At 45.7% G+C, this 10,798-nt stretch overlaps 1 pseudogene; it reads left to right on the top strand.

Moving 5' to 3' along the window:
- The first annotated feature begins 8,283 nt into the window (after positions 1–8,283).
- On the top strand, positions 8,284–10,389 carry LOC146189186 (legumain pseudogene; annotated as a pseudogene).
- The last annotated feature ends 409 nt before the right edge of the window (positions 10,390–10,798 follow it).

The following is a 10,798-nucleotide window of genomic DNA, read 5'->3' as shown; positions in this document are numbered from 1 at the left end:
TACACAAGCATGAGTGCCCCTAATCTAGGCTCTCATAAGCTGCGACAACGAGTTTGCCCAGCACTCTAGTTCAGAGCTGATGTTTGCTTCGGAAAACTAAAGCGCTAAACAGCGCTCATTCGCCGTGTACTTCAGCTAAAATCTTGAGCTAACTTTGCATACGAAGTTATCTCAAGATTTTTTGTTAGTACACTTCACTCCAAATTGTCCTCCGTATTCATTGTTCCATTGCCCTCTGCATCGCCCACCGCGTTAGTGCATTGGATAGCACGCTCAGGTGTTGTGCCCCAGGATGGATGCGGCATGGCATCCTGGCCAAGGTGGGAGCTTTTCAGTGGAGTCAAAGAGCAAGGCGCCCGTGTTCTCTAGGATGTCAGTGCACATTAAAGAACCCCAGATGGTGTAAATTTCCATCGCCCTCCACTACGGCGTCTCTCACAGCCTGTGTTGCTATGCGACGTTGAACCAACGCTCTTCGTACATATGTGATGAAATACACAGTACGCCTTCGTTCGTGCAGGTGAATTCTGAAATCTCCACCCACGTGCTAAACGTCGCTTTTGCGGTATGAATGTCTCTGGTCTCGAACTATAGCTTCATAGTTTATTCGCCGCTCGCAGAGGAAGGCAAAAAATATAAAAGAAGCGCAAAGAAGTGAGAAGGAACAGCAAAGTGCACAAGCTTCTATCATCAGAATAGCTGATATACTGCAGTGAGTAAAATAGATACAACATTTCTTAAACTTTTGTGGAATTTCAATCTATTCTCGAAATAAACTACTTGTATTCTATTCCTGAATGCATTTAATGGTAATGCTCATTTATTCTTCCATGAGTTGTTTATGGCATAGCAGTTGCAATTTATTTTTTTAGTTACCCTTTCATGACCTCTTCCAGTGGCATTCATTTTTGCTTCTTCTAATTTACTGCTAAATAGGTCTCTCTTTCCAGGGTTGTTTATGTGGGCACATGTGTGATTGAATATTTGTATAACCAAAGAACAGGATGCAGAGTAACCACCACTGCTCAAAGTGAGGATTAAGCATCACCCGATTTGAGGGCTTTTCCTGGTGACGCTTCCACACAAGACAAGAATGTGGCTTCGCCTGGTCTCTCTTCCTTCTCTCTCTTTTTTTTTTCCTATGCACTTTCGTACGTATGCGCTCCGCATTACTCTGCGCCTTTAAAGTGTACCACGTGTCTTTAGCGCCTCTGCGATTGCATGATTTCGACCCCATTCTGTTTTTTTTTTATATCTTCCCTGTCATTGGTGCTGATAGTGATTACAGCATCGTATACATTTAAGAGATTGCCTGCAGCTCAGTATCTTCAGACGAAGGTCGGTCCCCGGCCGAAACGTCAAGAGAAGTATAGTGCTCTTCACCTCGTCTGTTTTTTTTTTTTTTCAAGAGCCCTAGGAAAGTCTTCTACCCTATATATATATACACCAAAAAGAAGAGAATTCTAGGGCCTTTGTTTAACCTACACCAGCTACACCAGTGTAGGAAATCTCCTATACCTACAATAGATTTTTGCTGCACAGGTGTAGCTAGTGTAGGTTAAACAAATGGCCCTTCTGTGGGCTTGGTTGTGGACAGGTTCAAAAACTCAGACGTGGTGAACAAATAGAATATATTGACCTATATGCAGAGTGCATCATGAGGAAGGCCGGTCTGGACGAGTCTTCAGCTGGAGTGAAGATTGCTGGAAAACGTATCAACAACCTTAGATATGCGGATGATACCACTTTAATGGCAGAAAGTGAAGTGGAACTCATGAGACTTCTGATGCGCGTACAAGAAGAGAGTGAGAAGTTTGGGCTTAAACTGAACATTAAAAAGACAAAGATCATGGCGTCTTGCCCTATCAAGTCTTGTAGCATCAATGGACAAGAAGTGGAAGTTGTGACAGATTTTCTCTTCTTGGGCTCCAAGATTACCTCGGAAGGAGACTGCAGCCATTAAATTAGGAGACGCCCGCTTCTGGAAAAGAGAGCAAAGGTTAGCCTTTACCGCCTAGTAAAGAGCAGAGACATTAGTCTGCCAACCAAGATCCGTATAACTCGTTCTATGGTCTTTCCAGTTGTGATGTATGGATGCGAGAGTTGCACTGTGAAAAAGGCTGACCGCCGAAGAATTGACGCGTTTGAATTGTGGTGCTGGCGAAGCCTCTTGAGAGTTCCTTGGACGGCCAGAAGACCAAATCAATCGATATTGTCGACCATAAACCGTAACTGCTCATTGGAGGGTCAAATTCTAAAGTTAAAGCTCAGCTACTTTAGTCATCTGATGAGAAGAGAGGAGTCGCTGGAGAAAGATTTGATGTTGGGAAAGGTTGAGGGTCGCCGGAGAAGGGGTAGGCAGCGAACGCGATGGTTAGATGGCATCCTCGAGGCACTGCAGATGAAGTTATGTGATGTTAGGAAGATAGTGAGAGACCGGAAAGCATGGCGTGACATGACCCATAGGGTCACGAAGAGTCGGACACGACTGAACGACTGAACTGAACTGAACTGACGTTCCGGCCGCTCGACCGGCCTTCGTCGACTTTCTCTGCGGACACCTGACCGCACTGTAATGGAAGGGAGGAAGCCCGGAGAGAAACTGGAAAAAGAGAAAGGAGAGTCGTAGTCGAGGGCTACGTAGTGATTCCGACCACCTGGGATTTTTAACGTGCACTGGCATCGCGCAGCACACGAACGTCTCTCCGTTTCCCCTTCCTCGAAACGCAGCCGCCGGCAGAACGTAAAAAGTGGCGCATAGCAACAGCAAAGAGAGAATGAGCGTAAGAAGGAGAACAGAGCATCGAAGACGCGTGAACAGAGAGAGGAACGGCTTGCCAAACGGTGCAGACTGCCGAGCGTAATAGACTGAGCATAACGCAGAAACGGGGCTTATGGAAGAGCTCTGTCAACGGAAACCTACAGAAGAGGATCTGAAGGCACGTCGTGTGACTGATCAGTCCATTCGAGTTTCCGAAAGTTCATCTGCGACCAGGGCATTTGAAGCAGACTTTCTGAATAATTCGTTTGGACACATGTGTAGTGTGTGAAGGAGTATAGCACCAAATGGACTTGACACCAGTGAGTAATCAAATGCATGAGACTTTGCGTTTGAAGACTCTGCTAAAACGAAATACTCTATAGAGAACATTGAGACCCCTCCATGATTCACAGATCATTGGGCAGTCTTCGTCTCTTTCTAGCAAAATGAATAAAAGATGTGTGCACTGAATGTCTCTCATTGCTAAACATAGATGACCACAGCATGCCAGGAAAACGTACGTCTCGCTACTTATGCCCTGGCCTAGCTTAGCTAACCCACTGCCAATTTTAATATCGGGCGTTCAAAGGATCCAGCTTAGACAAAACTACATTAAAAAATACTTTTCAACCTTCATGTCAGGGAACGAAAGAGAACGACCGACTCCATCAGACTGCTGAGACGGTGCTGGTTGTCTACGAACAAAACCTGTGTGAGAAATTGCGAGGTTTCGATCGTCTGCTGCAGAGTCTTGTTTATTTATCGTGCTGTGTAAGGACTGTCTTCCGCTTGAAAGGTTATACCACATGAGCGGCAATATGTAACAGAAAATCACATGAGCGGCAGTATTTAACAGAAAATGAAGGCTGCACGTCAGAATGTCGGACACTACAGGAAGCTTTCGCGATAGAGAAATAAGCACCCAGAGGATGAGCTTTTCAAGGGCATGTCGAATTTGTCAATACACATTTACCGGTAGATTTTAAAAATAGATTGAGTTCAAAGTGACGTAGAACACTTTGTCACACTATTTATTCAATGCACTTGCGAACGTGTGACAGTCGGCAGTGTGTGGCGCCTTTCGAAAGCAAAAAATTAATTTGGTGAGTTTCAGTTATACTTGTTTTCAATAATCTCGCATTCGACTAGTACCCCGATATATACTCCATCGTTTTAAAATATTCCGGCTCTCTAATAAAATTTTATTATTTCATAATCAGATGTTCACAGTAAATCTGCACCTAGTGATGACATCGTAGGACCAATATTATAGGAGACAGGTGCTTTGACAACTTTTGATTCTATGTATTCTTAAATAGGGTAATCCTTCTTTTAAACCCCAGTACGGCGAGCCTGGCGACCGAAGCGCCACCATATATTTCCTAACGTCAGAGGTTAGTATTGGCATACAAGACCCGGACAGAAAGAAAGTCAAAGGTTGCATAAGTTCTGCCTACATTTTCATGTGTTCGCGTTCATTCATTTAAAGGGGCTATACCATGGTCATCCAATATATTACAGATTTGTAGTTTGCCATATAATACTGGTCCTTCTTAGTATATTTCCGAAATTTGAGCGCTGTAGTCGCATTCTTTATTTTGAAATAAGTGGCTGAAGTTGACATCGCGAAGCTCCTCCCATCGACAGCCATCGCGATGCTGAAATGCTTGGTTTCATAACGTAGCGAAGCCTGCTGCTGCGCCGGCGCCGTGTGTTCGCGCTCGGTAAGATGACTCCCAATAGGTGTACTCAGCATGTTTCTGGAAACTGAGCAGGGAGTAGTGAAGCACGATTTAGTTCGTGCCCAGGCATCCACTTTAGGAGCTACCGACGCTATCGTCCGATGGCAGCACTGCCAACACCGCTGTAGATACCGTCGCGCCGGCCGCGCCGGCCGCACCAGCGGTGCCAGCCGTGCCTTCCCTGGAAGCCCGCCGCGTCAGCGATACGGTGGATCTCTTGCGCCAGTGTCAGAAAAGCATGCTACAATTTATTTTCATTGTAATAATAATAGGCCGTCGAAAAAGTAGTTTAAGAAGTAAATGTTTCTTGTGAAATGCCGACCCTAACGTTAGGAGTTTTCGCTCACAGCCAATGCTGTGCCCGTGTTCTTATACGCTAGCTCCGCTGCTAAGGCGTCATTTCTTTTCATTTTCTTTACTACAAAACAGTGAGGTTGAGAGTAAAAAAGTTTCATAATCGAGTGATCCATTTACTAAAACACCTCACTGATCTATTACAAAGTGCCGTCCGCTGTGTCAATTTGATCCAAAGTACTTTAGGCCTAGCGACGATTAGGGAAAAGCGGACAGCCAGAGCTCCGTCGTCCTTCGTGTCCTTCCCGCTCACAAGCACCGTTACTGCAAGCTTGCAGCATCTGGGGCTGTAAGCTTCATGAGCTTATCGTCTACTTTCATAATGCGGCTAGAGCCATACTTGGGCCTGGCAATCAGCAGCGTAATTAAACGATGTTGCTAAGACGGGACGGCAGGGGCTTTGGGTGCCTCGATTTAGTACGCCTTGCCCTATACATTACGTATGTAGGCTATGCTGCTGGGCTAGTTGGTGGTGGATGTCAAGCATTATGGTGTCGTAGCGCTGGCAGACAACGACAACAAAACTAGGGACACACACAACTCGAGCGGTACCCGAAAATTGTAAAAAAGCGCCACCAGTCGGCACTACACACATTGCGCATTTTATGTGTTGCTTTTGAGATGAATTTCAGTGTACAAATTTACGCTGTTCTAGCGGGTATTATGATCGTGCACCGTTCGTACTCGGGCGCAGACGTGCTCCTAAATCCCGCCCACAGAAGCGGCTATTCTCTAGGTTAAAGGTGCTAACCGAGATAGACGAAAACCTCAGTTTGCGGTAACCTCGGTACGCGGCATGAATTCTGTTTGGTCGACATTACCAGTTGACGCTGCTCGTGCACAGAACATGCAGCAGACGAAGCGGCAACAGCCTATGCAGTCACCGTCTGCGGCGGTCGCCATATCAGCAAGCTGTTCACGAATAAACGAAATTACCAGCTTTAAAAATATCAGCAGCTACGATGCAGCTTCCGCTTTGAGGCTCAGTTGCTGAGTACAAGAAACAATAAACAGTTTATATTCCAAAACTGGTGTCCTGACCCCTTTAATCTTAATTTCTGTGCCTTTACATTCGGCTTGGGCCATGTTTCGTGTTCGCTTACTACGTGCTAAGAACTACAATCATACGAGATAAATCAAAGTACATGTTCTGTATTTACGGCTTCAGTAGGCGTGCACAGTTAGCGACCGGAGTATGATTTTCTCTCTGCACTTTACAGCATTTTCAACATAAACAGCGCGCTAAAACAGGACAGAGAAAGAGTACAATACACAGACAAAGCGCTGTGTCTGTGTGTTGTAGTCTTTCTCTGTCCTGTTTTAGCACGCTGTTTCGGTTGAAAATGATGTACCAACTGGCCCGGTAACATTCTGCAATGCAGTTAATTTCTCATCGGGTTCTTCTTTTAAATGGTTCCAGCTGTGTCTGTGTGTTGTATTCTTTCTCTGTCCTGTTTTAGCGCGCTGTTTCTGCTGAAAATGATGTACCAACCAGCCCGGCAACTTTCTCTAATACTTTACAGCAGCCAGCATTTGAAGAAAATATCCCTATCTTGTTTGGAATTACGTAAATGACATAAACATTCCGCATTTTTCTCGATACTTTTGGCACCCTGAACCTTACGAACAAAGTCATGACGGCGCAGCACCAGGCGCACGCCACCCGCCAATACAGAAGCGAGCGCCCTGCGAGAGTTATGACCGTCGCAACCCTGGCCCTGGAATAGAGCTGAAATCGTTTAGGTTTTCCAGCGTAATATTTTGGGGTATTCACCTGTCCAATTAAATGCAGGACGTTTCCCGGAAGACTAAGTAATACTAGAGAAAATAGTGGCGCAAGGCAAAAAGGTCGTTGTTCTCCTGGATGTCACGCGTTTTGCCTAGCACCGTTTTGAACCACTGCCGACGTGTTCTCGGAGAATAGCAGTTTCAGCTGTCACCTCACCGGCATGGCCCTCAAGTGGAGGCCGACGAAGCAAAGATAGACACCGACACAAAGCTTGCCAACTCAAGTGTAGCCCCACTACATGCTACAGCGAGGACTGCGCGCGGTGGTGTTGTTGTCGCCTAAATATGGACGTCATGCAGGAGTGGGATTCGAACAGCACCTGGCCTCCATCATTTTTGTGTACCGTATAATTCCGCCTTTAAGCGCCACCCTCAACCATACCGGTGGACGTGAAACGTCTTTTGTTACCGACAGCGCCACGTAGAACGTGATCAAGAGTGATGGCGAAAGCTGTGCTAGAACCCTCTTACGCTATCTATGGCTTCAAGACTGCCAGAACCGAGACCCCCGTAAGCTACAAGCAGATCAATTAAGGGGAAATGAGGGTGCTCGTTATAATACATGAAGGAAAGAAGCCAACAGTCGGCAAGGCGAAGGAAAGCGTTGGGTATGGTACTTTATGTCTTTTTTTTAATGTTTACTTGGATAATCACAGAAATTAGTAATGTAATCTGTTTAGGGGACAGATAATTAAACACAAAGTAGAAGAAAAAACAACGTGCCGATGGTGGGAACCGAACCCACGATTTCCGAATATCGCGTCCGGCGCTGGTGAACACTCTCAAGGTTCGTATACAGAGAACATAAATATCCAAGAATGCAGCAAGGAGGACAGCGGCCGATGTAGCTCAGTTGGAAGAGCACCGGACGCGATATTCGGAGGTCGTGGGTTCGGTTACCACCATCGGCACGTTGTTTTTTCTTCTACTTTGTGTTTAATTATCTTCCCCCTAAACAAATTACATGACTAATTTCTGTGATTATCCAAGTAAACATTAAAAAAAAGACATAGTGTACCATCCCCAACGCTTTCCTTGGCCTCGCCGACTGTTGGCTTCTTTCCTTCATAGATATATAATATATATAGGCGAGTTCACTCCAAAAAGTTTCACTTCACAAGCAGGATATCACACTACAATCGATGCGAGAGAAAAAAGCTGATTTTTTACAGCACTCATTTAATTGCTGGACATAATAAATGAATAATTGTTCGATCTTATAAACAACGTTTTCGAATGTAGGAATGTTCAGTCGCGGAATGTTTGTTATCTCAGCGTAGCCGCTTCAATTCTTGTGAACTATAAAATAAATTAAAACTTAGAAAGAATTGCATGTGCTCTAGTGCTAAACAGTCTATTTACCTGCGGTATTCGTTACTGAAGGCTAAAGTTAAGCCCCAATTTTTAATTTCTCAGTGAAGGTGGGCAACCGTGTTCACTAACCTGATGATGCTGCGCCAAGTTTTTAGGCTGTCGTCAGGAATAAGCAACTTGAGGTCATAGGTCGTGCCTCAAAGCGTGTCTGTCGGTGGGCCTGTCCAAACAGATAAGCGTAATCTTTAGCGCAAAGTCATTCTGCAAGCACTGCTGGGTGCCTTATCGCATGCTCCTTGCAAGATGACCACAGTGCCCGTCCGCTTTAAAAAGCCATCTCCAGGTGTCCCAGCCTCTCACAGAAAGGGCCATCATGGATCTGTCGGCCCTCTTCATTTCTTTTCTGAGCTGGGCGTCGAATTTCGGTCCCTTACCGGAAGGCGTCAGTACTGCTGATGAAGTGTACGCTAGCAGCCCGAAGCTGTGGGCCATCCTGGTAGCTGGCTCGAACACATACGATAACTACCGGCACCAAGCGGACGTTTGCCATGCGTACCAGGTGCTGAAAAGACATGGTGTTCCCGACAGGCGCATTGTTGTTATGATGTACGACGACATCGCCAAGAACCCAGAGAACCCAACCAAGAGGCATATAATCAACCACCCAAACGGACCAGATGTGTACAAAGGAGTTCCTAAGGACTACACGGGAGCCTTGGTGACGCCATTCAACTTCCTCCAGATACTTCAGGGTAAAAAGATCAAAGGTGGCAGCAAGAAAGTTATCGCCAGTGGGCCCAAGGACCACATCTTCGTCTACTATTCAGGCCATGGCACCACCGGTTTGGTCGATTTCCCCAATGACGAACCATTGTTCGGAACGGATTTGACAGCGGTGCTCAAGACAATGCACGCACAGAACAGGTACGCAAAGATGACCATCTACGTGGAGGCTTGCAAGTCCGGATCCATGTTCACAAACATCCTTCCCAAAGACATCAACGTCTATGCCACGACGGCGGCGAATCCAACCGAAGCATCGTATGCTTGCTACTGGGACGACTACCGAGATGCGTACCTGGGTAACGAATACAGCGCAAACTGGATGGATGATTCTGAAGCGCAGGACCTTCGAATAAGGAGCCTAGCTGAGCAGTACCAGTTTGTCAGAGACGAAACAAAAGGCAGCCATGTGATGCAGTTCGGCGATGACGCGATGGGAAGCCTGAAAGTTAGTCAGTTCCTGGGTGACAAGAAGGTGAAGCCTTTCGTTCCTCCTAAGGTGCCATGCGGAACTACTCCGGACTGTGACACCACCGTGGCCGTCCTGAAGCGCAGAATGGCAGCTGCCACTGACCCGGTCAGGCGGATGTCGCTGGAGGTAAAGCTGAACCAGACCCTTGACAATAGGCATTTCCTAGAGACGAAGATTAAGAAGATCGCCACGTACGTTGCACAGGAGAGCAAAAATGCCACCAAGGCACTGCTGTCGACCAAGAACCTTCTAACAAACTTTGACTGTTACAAAGGGGCTGTGCTGTACTTCAACGAGCATTGCTTCAACATTTCCAAGAACAAATACTCCTTCCAGCACCTCCACGTCTTGGCCAATGCGTGCGAGTTGGGCCACACTCTTTCGGAGCTCAAGGATGCGATGGACAAAGTGTGCACGCACGAACCGGTTACAGGCATAGTTTGAGATATATATGCAAGGGGTAAGGATTAAGTGGCTCAGAAAAAAAATGATAATTTCAAAAAGGGGATGAGAAAGTGCGAACATGCTTCCTGTTTTATTATGTTAATCGCATTTCGTTACGAATGATGTGGCTTCAGGGAGGTCAACTGTTCTATTTCAGCGTTTTCATTTGTATGGTATTAATGTTTCATGGTTGCTTTATAGCTTAGTTATCGAAAAACGCAGTTAGTCGAATGTTGTCTGGAACGTAACTTTTTGCACTGGTTCCTTGCTTATGTGTGTTGTTTTTCTTTCAAGGTAATGCCGGTGTATATTTCTGCTGATGGCGTGCAATATAGAACCAAGAAAGGGTATATTCTAGAGTGCTTCTTGTAACGGAGGTAGTTATGGTTGCGATTATGTAGATAAATCTTTATTGGTGCATCGGTTATCATTTTTACAACGGGAAGCCAGAAATGGTAAGGAACAGATGATTTCTACCGTAATCGGGATGAACGGAAATGATAGAATATCCGCTTATTTAAGGAGGCTCTTAACGGAAAGTGCACAATGCGTTACTGAATTCTACACCTAAGTACTTTACGGCCATCATCTCGGCCAGAACATTTAATACAAGCGTTAGAGCCTTCGATTGACTACGTTGGGCAATGGTGTGCGTTAAGAGCTATAAATCAATTATAAATAAAATGCAAAACGCTAATGCCAGTATTTGCTAATATGGGCGCCTCCAGAAAAAGAAACATCTGTAGTAACATCAGAATGTTCTCTTACTATAACAGAAAAGTGCTGCATAATTACATACTGCAGAAAAGTGCTACAGAAAAAGAGTGCTACTGGCAGGTACTACAGAACTTCTAAAATTTCTGCTGTTCACAACAAAAATGTTAGCGTAAATTTCAGAACTGCAGAATAATTCGTATTTCTCACACGGCTCTGTAGTTGTTTTCGACTAGATGGCCTCTCGGTGCAGTTGCTTGCTAGCGGGTAAGAACAGCCTTCCGGGGCCACTCAACGGCACTAGGATTCAGGTGCGCTTGCGTAAAGTTTCCGTTATCTTTGCGCGAAGCCTTGTCGCACTGTGGGCGTGTGCCCGATACAGAAAACTTGGTGTTGCTCCGAACTTGTGCAGTCAGTAAGCACTTG

This window comes from Amblyomma maculatum, chromosome 5 (genome assembly GCF_055883805.1).
Source record: "Amblyomma maculatum isolate TAMU_Amacu chromosome 5, ASM5588380v1, whole genome shotgun sequence".
Classification (NCBI taxonomy): Eukaryota; Metazoa; Arthropoda; class Arachnida; order Ixodida; family Ixodidae; genus Amblyomma; species Amblyomma maculatum.
Note: the sequence above shows the minus strand (reverse complement) of the source record. Positions and strands in the feature narration are given on the sequence as shown.